Source organism: Callithrix jacchus, chromosome 13 (assembly GCF_049354715.1).
Source record: "Callithrix jacchus isolate 240 chromosome 13, calJac240_pri, whole genome shotgun sequence".
NCBI lineage: Eukaryota > Metazoa > Chordata > Mammalia > Primates > Cebidae > Callithrix > Callithrix jacchus.
In genome coordinates this window covers 62,013,380-62,032,353 of record NC_133514.1, presented here as the reverse complement: position 1 = coordinate 62,032,353, position 18,974 = coordinate 62,013,380, and positions in this window count along the sequence as shown.

Sequence of the window (18,974 nt, the reverse complement as noted above, 5' to 3'; positions counted from 1 at the left end):
GCCTCATGGCAAGAAGTTTTTTGTTGTTGTTGTTGTTTGTTTGCTCTAAAGCAGAAGGTAATTTTTCTCTCTCAATATTTCCAGTCTCTACACTGGCCAGATTCTCACATATGAGGTATTCAGTGTGAAGAACTGCAGGTTTGAAAATACACGTACTTTTAGCATGAAAGTAATTTTGATTGAATGAGAAATCCACATTTTAGCTGGAGAGATTATGTAAATTTACTAGGCTTTATGAAAGCTCTACTAGAAAATTGCATTTTAACCAGAAATAAAGACATTTCAATATTGATAACTTTTTTTGACATTGGGGTAAGATCATTACCTTACTTCCTCATCATGCCTCATATTTTAGAGTCACTCTCTGCAGTAAGCCTGTTACAGTTCTTTTATAAAGCATGTGTGATTTCAACATTTATTGGAAAATTTTAAGCACATAAATATCAAAGCAGAAAAAAAGAAGATGATCTTTTTGGTATTTTATATTCTGAATTTACTGAACATTTTATGAAAAATAATAACTGTGACCTTTTATTATAGGTTTATTTCTAAATAGTTAAAGAGAAACATAATTCAAATTTATAACATAAATCCATGGTGGAAATATATTTGGTGTTAATCAATAAAACATGCAAGCATTTTATCAGAAAATTTTGATTATTGAATATGTAATAATAGCAAGTAAAGAAATTATAAATATTTATATACAAATGTATTTAATGAGATACTCAAAGTTTACAGCATTTATGAGATTAGAATATGGCTTTCTAAAATAAGACTTACAGTTTTGTATTGTTAAGATTAAATAACTTTGGGTGGAAGATTAAATATTTTATAAAGGCCTGTGGGTTAACCTGAATAGTTCTTGTTTTCAAAACTGAGATTGAGTATCCATTGCTAGAACATGTAAAAATTCCACCTAAAAGTCTATTTTCCTGTAATGTATCTTCACTAGAGCATGCAGATTTGACTGCTAAACAAATAGCCCAACTGAACTCAGGTCTAGAACTCAAGTCTTAATATATATGATGTAATTTTTAAAATGTGTAACATAGTGCCTGGCATATAAGATGTTCAAATTGATCTTCTTGTCTCCTTGGAAGTAACAGAATAAATGTTTTTATCTATTTGTTTCAAGATAAATAACAAGATAAATGGCTTCAGTTCCAATTTCCTTTTTATCAACTGGTAAAAGAAATCTTTGCCCATTTTTCTTTTTATTAATAATATGAAATATGCATATATTAATAACAGAAAAATAAGTCCAATATAAGTGGTCAGACCAAATCTCTAATACAATGGCTCACCCAGTCTTCTTGACACAACACCTCAACATTATAACTTGCAGAAAAACCCAATACATTAGTTATTTCAATGATTTGGCTTTCTCTCCAACTTCTCTAGTCTAACACCTCAATACGTTACTCCTCCCAGCATGTGCTGTCCTTATCTTATGCTGCTAACTTTTCACCTTCCTAACTGTGACTTTGTTTGTTCTACTCCTTCTCTCTAAAATACCATTCTAAGCAGATTAGCCAGCAAATCCTATTAATTATTTTCATCTATGCTCAAATACCACTTCTGCAACATGACCCTGTCCAATCTCCACAAATCTTAATATGTCCTTCCACTGACTTGCCAAATTACTTCTTATATATAAATCATAGCAATTATTCTGTCCTTTATTTTAATATTTGTATGCTTGTTTCCTTATAGTAACATCCTTAGCAATAAGTAGAAATTGTTTTTTGTGATCTCTTCACAATGCTTTGTCCACTTGAGTTTGTAATATAGCAGTGTTGATCATTCAAGGTACAATGAAAGAATACAGGCCTTTGACTTGATGAAAAATATACACAACTTTATAGAAATGTATATACACGTGCTACAGTTTTCTAGTTTTTAAATGTTATTGAGGACTCAAATGCACTGTTTTTATTTTCTTGTTATAAGAAATGCATAGTATAAAATGTTAATATTTTTAAATGTGCAATTCAGTAGTTATACAACTACCACCACCATCCATCTCCAGACATTTTTATCGCCCCAATCTGAGACTATGTACCCACTAACAAACACATATTGTAGAGTAGGGTTAGGAAACAGAAAGAAGTGGTCAGAGAAGTACAAAAATGGGGACATGATAGAAGGGGAGAATGAGCAAGCTAATCCCTACCTCCTTCCTATTCCTGAAACACTACTCTGATTCTTTCATCATGGAACATAACCTTATGGAATTCTTATCTTTTAAAACACCTTATTCTCCCCAAAACTGAGAATACATTGATAGAATAAACTGTGTCTTTATCATTTAATATAACATCTCCCAGACTTATCTCTGTGTTTAGACTATGGTATATAATCAGATATTTTTATAAGAATTGACTTATTAAGGATGGAAGAGAATAGTGTCTAGAATCTCACTCCTTTTCTTCCCCTCACCTTATATCGGATAAATTGTCAGGAAATCCATGAAAACCATTCTAAGGGTGGTTCAACAGTGTAGAGATAAAAGAGCAGAAAAGGATTATCACTATGGTCATGTACATTCTAATTTTAAACAACATAATACATCTATGAAATAAAATTTCAGCTTGTAAAATATTCTACCTCTTAAATGATATTGTAGTAATAATAATGATGTCAATAATAACAGTTCATATTTACTGAGGGCTTACAGCATCTCTTTTACTGTTCTTATTCATTAGTACATTGACGTACTAATTCATCTATTTCTCACACCTATAATGTAATAATGTTATCCCCACTTTACAGATGTGGGGACTAAGATATAGTCAGGTTAAGGAACACATCCAGTCTTTCAGCCATTTATTCGTGAAGTTGGCTTTTGAACCTGTGTCCTACTCCAGAGCCAATAGTTTCAATCATTATACTAAAGTGCCCTACAGTGTTAGAAATAAAATAATCCCTTTGCTTATGCTATTGTTCTTACTTTAAATGACTTATTTGGTAAGAGCGAGGAATTGTAAGATTGTAAATTTTCAACATAATTCCCATCAAAGACAAGACTAATTGGACATCCACTGACTCATTAAATCCTGCGATTCCTGGCAATTATTCAAAATGCCAAAAATAATTAAATGAAAGCTATATTAACATTTTAAAATGCATACATGCATACATATATTACTTTTCAACTTTTATTAATGTTGGAGACACCATAACACACTTAAAGTGTTTTCATAGGTAGGTGAATTCATATTAATAAGCAAACTGAATTTTCCTGTTGTTGTAAATTTTAGTGATTAATTCATTTTATTTTAGGAAATGTGGCTTGAGGTAGAGATAGAGATATCATGTATGTACTCACACACATTCCATGCATGTACATGTTATGTACAACTATGAAAAAACACAATGTATTATTTTCATCATTTTACAGATGAGAAAATTATATTTACATTGCCTGTTTTGCTCAGATTTACAAAGCATGTTAAACATTATATGCTACAGAAATCTAAATCATCTGGTTACCTCCAGCCTCCCAGTCTTCCCAGCTGAGGCTGCAGATTGTGGCAAAGCCACTCCTTGGTAAGCTTTACTAAATTCTTGACCCACTTCCCCCAGTCCATAAGCATATTAAAATAGCTGTTTTTAAGCTTTTACTGGTTGGGTGATTTGTTACATGAAACAGAAACTGAAACAATATACAAACAAAATAAAAGTTGCTGCTCACTCACATTTTAATGACTATGTGGAAATAGGGATTTTTGACATATTCAGAAAATAGAATTTAATATTTCTTACATAGTTTCTAAGCATGATGTTTCTCTTTCCAAAATTTTCATTATTGAAAAAGACAGTTACTAGAGGTTTTTCCTACATTGAAATTGGCAAAAAATCACTCTTCATAATTTTAGACATCTATTTTGTTTATTGGAGTTTAAATCAATTTCTGTAATAATTGGAATGCTTATATCTTGGATTTCAAAATAGATTTTCCCTAAATAGTTCTTTGCATTCCATTTCCATTTTAAAATTATATTTCTATTAAAATGCAAATCATAACATTTTTCTTTATTAAATAGAGAAGTGTAGAAATGTTCTACCGTATAACAACTATTACCTTTTTTTTCACTTTGTCACTCAGGCTGGAGTGTAGTGGTGCAATCTCGGCTCACAGGAGACTTGATCTCCTGGGCTCAAGCAACCCTCTCACCTCAGCCTTGCAAGTAGCTGGGATCACAGGTGTGCTACACCACGCCAGGCTAATTTTTGTATTTTTAGCAGAGACAGACAGTGTTGCCATGTTGCCCAAGCTGATCTGCTGGGCTCAAGGGATCCACACAACTCCACCTCCCAAAGTGCTAGGATTATAAGCTGAGCCATGAAACCTGATCCCATTTTATACTTCATACAAGATTTTAAAGTAAAGTTAAAAGTTTCTTTAAAATCTTTGCAATTATTTTAAAATGCTGATTATTGTTGTTTTTCCCACCTATTTCACAACTATTAAATGCTGTTCTTTGAAATAAAATTAATATTAACATGCTAAAATTTAATTATGTTCATATTTATATTGAATATATTTATTTTCAGTTTCTTAGTTTTATAGACATATAAATTTTATTTTGGTAAATTCATATAGTGTTACTTTTTTGAAAGTGCATACAAATTAGCTTATAGATTAAGTCTTTTCTGGAATTGCATCACTTTGAAGATATCAAATAGATGCATCTTTCACTCTATTTATATCAAATTTTCTTTTTTTCTAGCACATTAATTTCAGTGTACATGAGGCATGGGAGTTTGCTTGCTTTTTAAGTTTTTTGATAGAACATCCTGGGGAGGAGGCCAGAGAAAGTGCCATGGGAGTTGAAGGATTTACACAAAGTTCATTTACCCTTTTCATTGTTTCTCTGAGCTTGAAATGTGCTCATTGATCTTCTACCTGGTGATTTCCAAGCTGTTGAGCAAACAGTAATCTGGTATTTCTGCAAAGATGAAATTGCACTTTGGCATGCAAGTAAATGAATGTGAATGTCAAATTCTGATTAAAAGTTGTCTTTCTCCTCAAAAGTTTGCATAACGTTTTTTTGTGCATCCTTGCCAAACACAAAGTTAACACAGTTGACTGAGAAATAAAACCATAGAATGTATAGTACTATTAATACTGCAATTTTTATATGAATATGTTTATATCATATTCAGGAAAATTATTCCTCCATAATATGTTTTTTTTCTCCTTTGTCTCATCTGATCTTTATTTATCAAATTGTGGATCATTAAGAAATAAATTTAGACAGTTTTCATTAGCTTTTATTTATTGAGCCTTTGTTAAACAGCACATATCATTCTAGGCACTGTATACATTGTGATCCAAAGTTTTACTATTACTTTCTTAGACAGCACCTATTACCATTATCTTATTGCCAAGGAAACTAAGGCACAGACAGGTTACTTAAACTGTCCAAGGTCACATGTTGAGTAAGTAACGATGCCAGCCACTTATATGGGGATCATTTAAATAATACATTTACTCTAAATGAACTTCAAACTCATCCTTCATATTTAAAAAACTATTTACCTAAAATATCACTCCCAATTTAACAACTTTTATCAACAATTTACTACTGTGGTGGATTTTAAAACTTCAGCATGAAATTCAAGACAAATTGATTGGTGCTGCTAGCATTTCTAATCCCACTTTCCAACATTCCCCTACTCCAATTATCCAATTATTCCAGATTGTATAGTTTTCCAAATGCTCCATGTAGTTTCTCACTCTCATGATACTACCTCTTTTACTTTATCTTTGTGGAATGTTCTTTTCTGTATCTTGGGCATTATTGAAATATGATATGTTGCATTGAGTTAGAATAATTTATCCATTTTATTCCTACTAGCAAAAGTATCCAAAAAGGAGCCATGTTATTAATTTTTATGTTCCTGGCTGTAGTAGTCTGTTCCCACACTGCTGATAATGACATATCCAAGACGGGGCAATTTACGAAAGAAAGAGGTTAAATGGACTAACAGTTCTACATGGCTGGGGAGACATCAAAATCACGGCAGAAGGCAAGGAGCAAACCACGTTTTACATGGATGGCAGCAGGCAAAAGAAAAGAGCTTGTGCATGGGGACCCCTCTTTTTAAAACCATCAGATTTCACGAGAGTTATTCACTATCACAAGAACAGCACAGGACAGACCTGCCCCCATGATTCAATTACCTTCCACTGGCTCCCTCTTACAACACATGGGAATTCAAGATGAGATTTGGGTGGGGACACAGAGATTTATTATATAATAAATACCATATCACTGGTATCTAGGCTTGTATCAGATATATAATAAATGCTTGGCAAAAAATGAATATGTAAAAATTAGAGTTTAAATCTTTAGTAAACTCTAGAAAACTCACCAAATTTAATTAATTAAATGTAAATTAATCATATGACATTAACACTATGGGTCATTAATTCATTTTGTACAGAAAATGAGTATTGCCTTACCAAGTAGGATACATTGTGTGTGGGGGGAGAAGGGGAGAGTAATTGCTAGTTACACAGTGCTTGCTTCTTAAAAAAATAATATTATATCCAATTTTACAATTTAGTGTCATATATACTAGAGCAATTTAATCTTAAGTTTTCATTTTTCCAATTCAGAAAGGTGAAGGGAGGAAATAAATATTTTCTTCTTACAACAGAAAGAGTAATATTAATAACTAGTAACATTTGTGGCATGTTTATGACATAGCAGATACTATACTCAAAACCAACTTATGTATTAGCTAATTTCATTATCTCCATTTTACAGCTGAGTTATAGAAGCTGCAGAGAAATTAAATGAACTATAAGTGTTACTGACTAAACTGAAAGCAGACCCGTCTGATATAAGTGACAAGAAAAAATCTGAAAAAGGATCAAGGAGCCTGTAATACATGGATGCTCTTCCTCTGTGAGGAATTAGAACCACAGGGAATCTCAGGGTTCATCTCTCTCATAACACAAAATTCTGTGCTGTATCTTCCAAAATGTACATTTGCTGTCAACACTGTCATTGTTTACTTCTCCATGTCTGGGAACCTGCAGTCTCTGAGAAGCCCATGGCCTTTTGCTAGTGTACCAGATAATAATGTATTATTTTTGAAACCTGAAATGAATAAGCAGACTTCATTGTAGACACTCTGGACTATGTATTTGCTATCTTTTTCTTGTCTACTTACAAAAGTAATATATACTTGTTGTAGAAAATAGAAACTAACACTAAAGAAAAACATCATTCATAACTCTATAAGCCATAGCTAAACTCTGCTAAAATTTTGGTGAATAAGAAAGAGTGGGGAGGGGGTCAATTTTTTAAAAATAGGAAATGAGGGAAATTCTATATACATTCTTTTGAAACTTGATTTTTAATTTATTACATTCATGTATATTTGCTTATGTTATTGAATAAATTTCCAGTTGCATCAATGCATTCGTAATTGCTAATATTTCTCAAGAATTTTTTTCTCTGCTTGACAATGTACTTTATAATAGTACTTCTCACATGTCAGTCTACCAGGACTAATTAAGGACCTATTATATTAATATAGGTGAGAAAATGAAAGTCTGAATAGGGTACTTTTACTGAGAATATTGAGAAATAGACTGGCTTGAATTTAGGAGTTAAGAGTGACATTGTTGATGATGAACAAATCAAATAGTTGATTTGTCTGAAGGGAATGAAGAAGAGACAGTAGTGAAGAAAAGGTGTCTTCCAAGTTGTCTGGCTATAGCAACTGAATGCATGCTAGTTCCAAGACAGATAATACTGAGAGAGAGCCAGACTTGGAAAGAACAAAGGGGAAGTTAGGTTTTGTGGTGCTTGAAGCTTATGTAATTGGCCTGCCTTTTTTAAACCATATTACCATGTACATATTGCAGCATTACTTCCATGGCACTGGAAGAAACCTGTGCTTATGAGGCTCATATTTGAGTTTTATTGGTTAAATCTATCACTTGATATGGAGTTCACTTTTGGACCTGTTGAATGCAAAGGACATCCAAATAGAGTTGTGTAATAAGCAGTTCAAAAATACAGAAATGTCTTATTTACAGTTGCAAGCACAATGGTTGACATGAAATAGCACACAGTACTTAAGAAAAGAAGAAAATAATTGCCTCAATACTGTCTCCTCATGATTAAGGAGGATGAATGGAAACTGATTGCTTAGAAACAACTCATTCCATACTTCTAGACTGGGGAGAAATAAATGGTAATGAACAATTGATCATTACCTCACAGAAAAGGACAAATGATAGCAGTTGTCCTGCTGAAGGGGGACATCTTGCCAGCCATAACAAAACAAGGCTCCAGCATCACTCTTACTCCTGTGAAGGATGATTGAAGAATATTTACACTCACCCTGATTTATGATTCTTCCATCTTTATAGCCCTCAAATTAATTTACCAGAAAAACTTTAAAGAGTACTATAGTGGACCTTAAAAACATTTTTCTCCTTTAAAAAAAATACCAAAGAATCAATATTTCTCTTGAGATTATGATGTGACTAGAAAGGATATGGTTTTAACTTAGAGTTTATTAGAATCAGTTGGAACATTCTCATTCTGTTTTCCTCTCACAGGTTTTATGCAGAGGACTCTGGGGGTTCTAGCAGATGACAGAACAAGAAGTTAGCAGAAGCCTGAATCCCTAAATAATTATGTGGAAGAAATTCACCTACTGACTAGGTATGTCTGTCAACTGGAACTATCGCACTATAAATTTTTTGGTGTTAGTCACCGGTGGTTAGGGCAGCTAATGTTACCCTAGCTGATTACCAAAGCCAAGAGAAACAATGAACACATCACCAATGGTAATAAGGAATAAACAGAACTGAAAGAAACAATTATTGGCTATATATATATATGCAAATAAACATTTGGCTGAATCACAGGAATCTGTGAGGGTGATGTTAATTCCAGGTTGAGTTCAGCTGAGGACAAAGGCACCGGCTCAGTCTAATCCTTTCTCAGTACAAACTAAAAGCATATAGAAAAGTAGGCATTTTATTGACCTTTCAAAATTCTTGCCATGTGCTGTTCTCTCTGTGGACATGTATCTGGCTACCTGAAGGCATCCAGCATGTGAAAAAACAATTCGGACCACATATTTTTACCTGCGTTCTTTGGAATGTGATGAAGATGATATGTGAAGAGAAAAAGACTCAGCTTAACACCTAACAATTCCAGTAACCCCTCTACAAACATAGTAGCTCCCTTAGAATATCATATTGCCATTTGGTCACTCATATTTTAAATGTTTCCTCTAAGGGGCTGGCAGTAATAAATGAAGGCAAAGGTTAAGAGCAATTTTCAGACCCACATCTTGATAATTCCAACTCTCCGTTGCCACTTAATTGATTTAGCTGGCAGAACCAGAGTGTGCTCTTTAAACACATTTGTCCCTGTGTAATTGCTGTGCATGCATTCTCTGCCCTGGAGGTATGGGAATGATATCCATCTGTCAACTCTCTGGCAAAGAAGGAACTATAATCCCATTTTAGGGACTGAGCCTTGCCATCTGCTAAAGGGTTCAATTGTGCCTTTACAGATATTTCACTGAACTAATAGGAATGAGAAGATATTATCTCAAATTTGGTGAGTTGCTATGAAGTCATAAATTAAATTAAGCACAAGGCTGATGTTCTCACCATAAGACAGTAAGTTACTTGTCTGGTTCTTTGTTAGCTGAGCAATTCTGGGAAGAGAATGAAAAATATTTTGTGGATGAGAATCTCTATTCATCAGTTTTTGTACAACACTAAGAATTTGGCATGCTTTTACATTGGAAATTCGATAATCAATATCAGGTACACGGTTTTATTTCATGTTTTTAAATTGTGCAATTCTTCTAGTTGCTAAATCTGCCCTTTTAAAGGATAACTAGTATAAAAGGAAATTTTTTTGTAACAAATTGAAATTATAGAAAAGGAAAAGTTGAACAAAAATAATCCTTAACTCTACTTTTATCATTTTCTAGTTTTCCAACTAGGAGTTTTATATACATATTTATACATGATTGAGAGTGTATATGCACAAATATATTGTTCTTTTCACTGAATTTTTAAAACTGGTTTCTCACTTTGCTTTATAACACTGTCTTCAAACATGTCAGGTTTGCATGTAACTCACTTGCAGTTTCTTCTGCCATAATGCTCTTCCTCCACCTATTCTCATGCTTTGCTCCTTCACTTACTTTATTCAAGTTTTACTTTCTCAAGTACCTCATTTCCTCCTTTATTTTTATCTCTAAATTTTCACTATGCAATGTGAAAATTTACTTTACACATAGAATGTTAGCAATGAATAAATAATATTATATCATGTTTATCTCTTACATTTTAGCTAACCCTATGTTTCTGTTTATGTTGTTTCATATTTTATTGCAAAAATTTGTTGTAAATATTTAATCAGGGATATGAGTGATAGACTTTTTCAGTGAGAAAAATGATAGAAACCTACATGTTTGGTTAAATAAAAATAAAAATTATATATAGCAAAAAAATCAGAAAAAATGACAAATTTGAGAGAATGTGGCTATATTTATTTCAAATTTGGAAAAATGAGTTTGCATTTCTATGTATTTGTCTTTACTACATGGATTGCCCAATCAATATTAAGCTAAGAACAATTCCTCTCCCTTTGGAAATTTAGCAAATATTTATATTTATCTTATTTCATATTTCTTCTGATTCAGTTTTTCTCAGTTTACCCTTAGATGCATCGGTAAACTTAGTTATTTGCTAGCTTGTGTTTGTTTTTAAATGACTAACTCTTTCAGGTATCAGTTGTTTCTTGCCTGTCCCAAACCTCTTCCTCTGTTAACAGCATCTTGATTTTCCATTGAAGAGTAAGTCAACCTTCCTTGGTTAGTAGCATAGGGGGCTTCATTGCATACAAGTAACCTGGACTTGGATAGAGTCGATAAATTTATTCATGAATGGTATGTGCCTTCAGTCCAAGGAAAATCCATCAGGTACTTCTGTATAGCCCAAGGTGGATTAGAACCTTTTTCTCTGAGGTTGCTCTACTAGTTAAATGTATGCCTGAAGCTGCCTGTGGTCATGTTTGTGATCACATGGCATAAACCAACTGAGAATAAAATAATCACAAAGAAAAGGAGAGTCCAAAAATGAGATAAGATCTTCATAGCCTAATTTGAACTCTAAATAATTCTCCTCATAACAGGATTTAATGAATATTCTATCACGTTTCCAACAACCCATGCTACTGCATGCCTTTTCAAAAAATATTCATTTATTTATTTATTTTCTTCTTTTTTTTAAGAAAGAAAAAAAAGAAAGGAAGAAAGAGAAAAGAAGAAAAAAGAGAAAGAAAGAAAGAAAAGAATGAAAGGGAGAAAGAAAAAGGAAGAGAAAGAGGGAGAGAGAATGGAAATCTTGCTCTAATGCCCAGGCTAGAATGCAGTCTAAAAATGGGTATTAAAAACCTCTTTTATGCCAATAAATGTGCTTAGCAATGGAGACAGGAAGGAATAAGGTAGGAAAATAACAAACAAGCAGCCAACCAATATTGCATTTAAACCTGTGATATGCTATGCAATTGCTGAGGAATGATTTACTTCCAATTATGTGGTCACTTTTAGAATAGGTGTGATGTGATACTGAGATAAATGTATCTTTTGTGGATTTGGGGTGGAGAGTTCTGTAAATGTTTAAGTTTACTTGTTCTAGGTCTGAGTTCAAGTCCTGAATATCCTTGTCAATTTTCTGTCTCATTGATCTGTCTAATATTGACAATGTAGTGTTAAAGTCTCCCACTATTATTGTGTGGGAGTCAAAGTCTCTTTGTAAGTCATTAAGAATTTGCCTTATGTATCTGGGTGCTCCTGTATTGGGTATGTATATATTTAGGATCGTTAGCTCTTCTTGTTGCATTGATCCTTTTACCATTATGTAATGTCCTTCTTTGTCTCTTTTGGTCTTTGTTGTTTTAAAGTCTATTTTATCAGAAACAAGAATTGCAACTCCTGCTTTTTTTTCTCTCCATTTGGTTGGTAAATCTTCCTCCATCCCTTTGTTTTGAGTCTTTGTGTATCCTTGTATGTGCGATGGGTCTGGATGCAGCATACTGATGGGTTTTGGCTCTTTATCCAATTTGCCTGTCTGTGTCTTTTGACTGGGGCATTGATATATGTGAGTTTAATACTGCCATTTAATGCTAGCTGACTGTTTTGCCCATTAGTTGATGTAGATTCTTCATTATGGTGATGCTCTTTGCCTTTTGGTATGTTTTTGGAAAGGCTGATACTGATTGTTCCTTTCTATATGTACTGCTTCTTTCAGAAGCTCTTGTAAAGCAGGCCTGGTGGTGATGAAATCTCTGAGTACTTGCTTGTTTGCAAAAAAATTTATTTTTCCTTCACTTATGAAGCTTAGTTTGGCTGGATATGAAATTCTGGGTTGAAAGTTATTTTCTTTAAGGATGTTGAATATTGGCCCCCACTCTCTGGCTTGTAAGGTTTCTGCTGATAGATCTTCTGTGAGTCTGATAGGCTTCCCTTTATGGGTAACCTGACCTTTCTCTCTGGCTGCCCTTCGTATTTTCTCCTTTATTTCAACCCTTGTGAATCTAACGATTATGTAACTTGGGGTTGCTCTTCTTGAGGAATATCTATGTGGTGTTCTCTGTATTACCTGGAGTTGAGTATTGTCCTGCCTTGCTAGGTAGGGAGTTTTCCTGGATAATATACTGAAGAATATTTTCCAGCTTGGATTCATTCTCTTCATCACATTCAGGTACACCTATCAAATGTATATTAGGTCTTTTCACATAGTCCCATATTTCTTGGAAACTTCGTTCATTCCTTTTTAGCCTTTTTTCTCTAACCTTGTCTTCTTGTTTTATTTCATTAAATTGGTCTTTGACCTCTGATATCCTTTCTTCTGCTTGATCAATTTGACTGTTAAAATTTGTGCTTACTTCACAAAATTCTCATATTGTGTTTTTCAGCTCTAAAATTCACTTATATTCCTCTCTAAATTGTCTATTCTCGTTAGCATTTTGTCAAACCTTTTTTCAATGTTCTTAGTTTCTTTGCATTGGGTTAGAACATATTCTTTTAGCTCACAGAAGTTTCTTATTATCCACCTTCTGAAGCCTGATTCTGTCAATTCATCACACTCATTCTCCATCAGGCCTTGTTCCGTTGCTGATGAAGAGCTGCAATCCCCTGTAGGAGGAGAGACATTCTGATTTTGGGTGTTTTCAGCCTTTTTGCTCTGGTTTCTTTCCATCTTTGTGGATTTACCACCTGTTGTCTTTGTAATTGCTGATTTTCAGATTGGGACTCTGAGTGGATGTCCAGCTTGTTGGTGATGAAGTTTTTTCTGTTTCTTAGTTTTCCTTTGGTGTACACCTCTCCCCACAGAGCTGGACCTTCCCAGATTCAGCTGGTGCTTGCTGTGAAATTGTCAATCGTCAGCACTTCCAATTGCTTTTTTTTTTTTTTTTGTGGAGGTGGGACCAGCTGAGCCCGATCACCTGACTCCCTGTCTCAGACCTCTTCTTTTTTTCTTTAGTTGAACGGTCTACTCTCTCCCAGGTGTTCCAGTTACCCACTGAAAAGGCACAGGAATCTGTAATTTTCCCTGCAGCGACCCACTGTGCCAGCAGAATTGATTTTCCACTGTGCCAGCTGAAACAGCAGAATTGAGATTCGTGGCACTTTTCTTCCCAGGAATCTCCTGGTCTGGCTCCCTGCTTCATTCCCCTTTTCAATCAGCTGAATGGGTTACTCTGCCTTCTTGGAGCTCCAACTGCCAACTAAAAGGGTACCCAGTCCCATATAATCTGCACTGAGAATTGCTGCGCAGGGGCACTGGCAAAACAGCCACTGGCTGGTAGCCAAAAGAGTCATGCTGGTGACCCATGGAGCTCCCCTGCTGGGAATCTCTGTGGGCAACCAAAATTCATCTGGAAGTGTGGTGTCCACTCACTGTCTGCACTTTCACTGGGACCTACAATCCTGAGCTGCTGCTAATTGGCCATCTTGGATCTCTCTCCAATAATTTCTTACATAAAAGCATCTTTTTAAAGTTAGTTTTCTTTTTCCACTTATATAGATTTAAATGTATTTTATTGAATTATTAAAACCTTAGAAATTTGGGGCTAATCCTAGCTTGTTTATACAATTTTAAAAATAATATTTTCCAAAGAATTTTAAGAATTATAAATTATCCAATATAATATTAATTTTGATTGTGTTAAATTTACAAGTTAAGTAGGCAGGAATTTGCTTTTGATTAAGCAGTCTTCTCAACATTCATTATTCATCTGGAATTGTCAGTGAAATATAGGTTTTTTTTAGAGAAGATGGAATCTTCAATTTAAAACTATTTCTGGGTGTTTTATTAATAATGAGTTTTTTTCTTTTCTTATTTTTAAAATATATTTATTTTACTTTAGGTGCATACTGTATCTGGCATTTCTCCCTGTGTTATCCCACCCCACCCTCCCTTCCCTCCCCACCCCCATTGTCTCTCCCCTACCCCCCAACTGTCCCCTGTGTGTGATGCTCATCTCCCTGAATCCACGTGTTTTCATTGTTCAACACCCACCTATGAGTGAGAATATATGATGCTTGGATTTCTGTTCTTGGGTCAGTTTGCTGAGAATTATGGTTTTGAAATTCATCCAAGTCCCTACAAAGGACATGAATTCATCATTTTTTATGGCTGTGTAGTATTCCATGGTGTATAGGTACCACATTTTCTTTGTCCAGTCTATCATTGATGGGCATTTGGGTTGATTCCAGGTCTTTGCTATTGTACACAGGGCTGCAATGAACATTCGTGTGCATGTGTCCTTATAGTAGAATGATTTATAATCCTTTGAGTATATACCCAGTAATAGGATTGCTGGGTCAAATAGAATTTCTAATTCTAGGTCCTTGAGGAATCACCACACTGTCTTCCACAATGGTTGAACTAATTTACACTCCCACCAACTGTGTAAGAATGTTCCTATTTCTCCACATCCTCCCCAGTATCTGTTGTCTCCAGATTTTTTAATGATCCCCATTCTAACTGGCATGAGATGATATCTCAGTGTGGTTTTGATTTGTATTTCTCTAATGACCAGAGATGATGAGCATTTTTTCATATGTTTGTTGGCCTCATATATATCCTCTTTTGAAAAGTGTTTGTTCCTATCCTTTGCCCACTTTTGAATGGGGTTGTTTGTTTTTTTCTTGTATATCTGTTTTTATTCTTTGTAGATTCTGGATATTAGCCCTTTTTCAGATGGGTAGATTGCAAAAAAAAATTTCCCATTCTGTTGGTTGCCAATTCACTCTAATGATGGTTTCTTTTGCTGTACAGAAGCTCTGAAGTTTAATTAGATCCCAATTGTCTATCCTGGCTTTTATTGCCATTGCTTTTGGTGTTTTAGTCATGAAGTCCTTGCCTTTGCCTATGTCCTGGATGGTTTTGCCTATGTTTTCTTCTAGTGTTTTTATAGTGTTAGGTTTTATGTTTAAATCCTTGATCCATCTGGAGTTAACTTTAGTGTAAGGTGACAGGTAGGGGTTCAGTTTCTGCTTTCTGCACATTGCTAGCCAGTTTTCCCAACACCATTTATTAAACATGGAGTCCTTTCCACATTGCTTGTTTTTGCTGGGTTTGTCAAAGATCAGATGGTTGTAGATGTGTGGTGTTTCTTCTGGTGTCTCTGTTCCAATCCGTTGGTCTATGTCTCTGTTTTGATACCAGTACCATGCTGTTTTAATTACTGTAGACTTGTAATATAGTTTGAAGTCTGGCAGTGTGATGCTTCCAGCTTTGTTTTTTTTGTTTGTTTGTTTGTTTTTGTTTTTTTGCTCAGCATTGTCTTGGCTATGCGGGGTCTTCTGTGATTCCATATGAGGCTAACAGTGTTTTTGTCCAGTTCTGTGAAGGTCATTGGTAGGTTGATGGAGACAGCATTGAATCTATAGATTACTTTGGGCAGTATGGCCATTTTCACAATGTTGATTTTTCCTAACCATGAGCATGGAATGTTTCTCCATCTGTTTGTGTCCTCTCTTATTTCGTTGAGCAGTGGTTTGTAGTTCTCCTTGAAGAGGTCCTATACATCCTTTGTTAGTTGTATTCCTAGGTATTTTATTCTCTTTATAGGAATTATGAATGGGAGTTCGCTCTTGATTTGGCTCTCTGTTTGTCTGCTATTGGTATATAGGAATGCTTGTGATTTTTGCACACTGATTTTTGGATCCTGAGACTTTGCTGAAGTTGCTTATCAGTTTGAGAAGATTTTTGGCTGAGACAATGGGGTCTTCCAGATATACAATCATGTCATCTGCAAATAGATACAGTTTGTCTTCCTCCTTTCCTAATTGAATACCCTTTACTTCTTTTTCTTGCCTGATTGCTCTGGCTAGAACTTCCAATACTATGTTGAATAGGAGTGGTGACAGAGGTCATCCTTGTCTAGTGCCTGATTTCAAAGGGAATTCTTCCAGATTTTGCCCATTCAGTATGACATTGGCTGTAGGTTTGTCATATATATCTTTTATCATTTTGTGATATGTTCCATCAATACCTAGTTTATTGAGAGTTTTTAGCATGAAGGGCTGTTGAATTTTATTGAAGGCCTTCTCTGCATCTATTGAGATAATCATGTGGTTTTTGTCTTTGGTTCCGTTTATGTGATGGATTGCATTTATGGATTTGCATATGTTGAACCAGTCTTGCATCCCTGGGATGAAGCCTACTTGGTCGTGATGGCTAAGCTTCTTGATGTGCTGTTGCAATCTGTTTGCCAGTATTTTATTGAAGATTTTTGTGTTGATGTTCATCATGGATATTGGCCTGAGGCTTTCTTTTAGTTGAGTCTCTGCCTGGTTTTGGTAACAGGATGATGTTGGTCTCATAAAATGAATTACAGAGGATTCTCTCCTTTTGTATTTTTTGATACAGTTTCAGAAGGAATGGAACCAGCTCCTCTTTGTATGTCTGGTAGAATTCGGCTCTGAACCCCTCTGGATCTGGTTTTTTTTTTTTGGTTGGCAAGCTATTGATTGCTGCCTCTACTTCAGCCCTTGTTATTGGTCTATTCACAGTTTCAGCTTCCTCCTGGTTTAGTTTTGGTAGAGTACAAGTGTCTAGGAATCTATCCATTTCTTCCTGGTTTACTGATTTATGTGAGTAGAGATGTTTGTAGTAATCTCTGATAGTAGTTTGTCTTTATTTCTGTGGGATCAGTGGTGATATCCCCTTCATCACTTTTTATTGCATCTATTTGATTCTTCTCCCTTTTCTTTTTTATTAATCTGGCTCACGGTCTATTTTGTTGATCTTTTCAAAAAACAGCTCCTGGATTTATTGATTTTTTGAAGGGTTTCTTGTGTCTCTATCTCCTTCAGTTCTGCTCTGGTCTTAGTTATCTCTTGTCCTCTGTTAGGTTTTGAGTTTTTTGATCTTGCTTCTCTAGTTCTTTCAATTTTGATGATAGGTGTTGATTCTAGACCTTTCCTCTTTTCTCTGGTGGGCATTTACTGCTATAAATTTCCCTCTTGATACTGCTTTAAAGGTGTCTCAAGAGATTCTGGGAAGTTGTGTCTTCATTCTGTTTGGTTTTGAAGAACATCTTTATTTCTGCCTTCATTATTTCATTGTTTATCCAGTCAACATTCAGAAGCAAGTTGTTCAGTTTCTAATTGGGTGTGTGGGTTTGAGTGTGTTTCTTGATCCTGAGTTCTAGTCTAATTGTGCTGTGGTCTGATAGACTGTTTGTTATGATTTCTGTTCTTTTGCATTTGCTGAAGAGTGATTTGCTTCCAATTATGTGGTCAATTTTAGAGTAAGTGCAATGTGGTGCTGAGAAAAATGTATATTCTGTGGATTTGGGGTGGTGCATTCTGTATATGTCTATTAGATCCACTTGGTCCAGCTCTGCATTCGAGTCCTGAATATCCTTGTTAATTTTCTGTCTCATTGATCTAATATTGATTGAGAGTGGAGTATTGATGTCTCCAACTATTATTGTGTGGAAGTCTAAATCTCATGTTAGGTTGTTAAGAACTTGCTTTATGTATCTGTGTGCTCCTGTGTTGGGGGCATATATATTTAGGATAGTTAGCTCTTCCTGTTGGATTGATCCTTTTACCATTATGTAGTGTCCTTCTATGTCTCTTTTGATCTTTATTGGTTTAAAATCCATTTTATCAGAGACTAGGATTGCAAATCCTGCTTTTTCTTGTTCTCCATTTTCTTGGTAAATCTTCCATCCCTTTATTTTGAGTCTATGTGTGTCTTTGTATGTGAGATGCGTTTCTTGAATGCAGCACATGGATGGGTTCTGACTTTTTATCCAGTTTGCCAGTCTGTGTCTTTTGATTGGGGTGTTTAGCCATTTACATTTAGTGTTAATATTATTATGTGTGACTTTGATTCTGCCATTTTGTTACTGGCAGGTTTTTTTTCTCACTAGTTGACTCATTTTCTTCATTGCATTTTTGGTCTTTGCCAACTGGTTTGCTTTTGCAGTGCCTGGTACTTGTTTCTTTCCATGCTTATTGATTCTTTCAGGAGCTCTTGCAGGGCAGGTCTGGTGGTGAAAAAAGTCTCTCAATAATTGCTTATCCATGGAGGATTTTATTTCTTCTTCACTTATGAAGCTTAGTTTGGCTGAATATCAGATTCTGGATTGAAAGTTCTTTTCTTTAAGGATGTTGAATATTGGTCCCCACTCTCTTCTGGCTTGTAGGGTTTCTGCCAAGAGATCTTCTGTGAGTCTGACTGGCTTCCCTCTGTGGGTGACCTGACCTTTCTCTCTGACTGCCCTTAGCTTTTTTTCTTCATTTCAAACCTGGCGAATCTGATGATTATGTCCCTTTGGGTTGCTCTTCTTGAGGAACATCTTTGTGGAGTTCTCTGTTTTTCTTGAATTTGAAATTTGGATTGCCTTGCTAGGCTTGGGAAGTTCTCCAGGATAATATTCTGA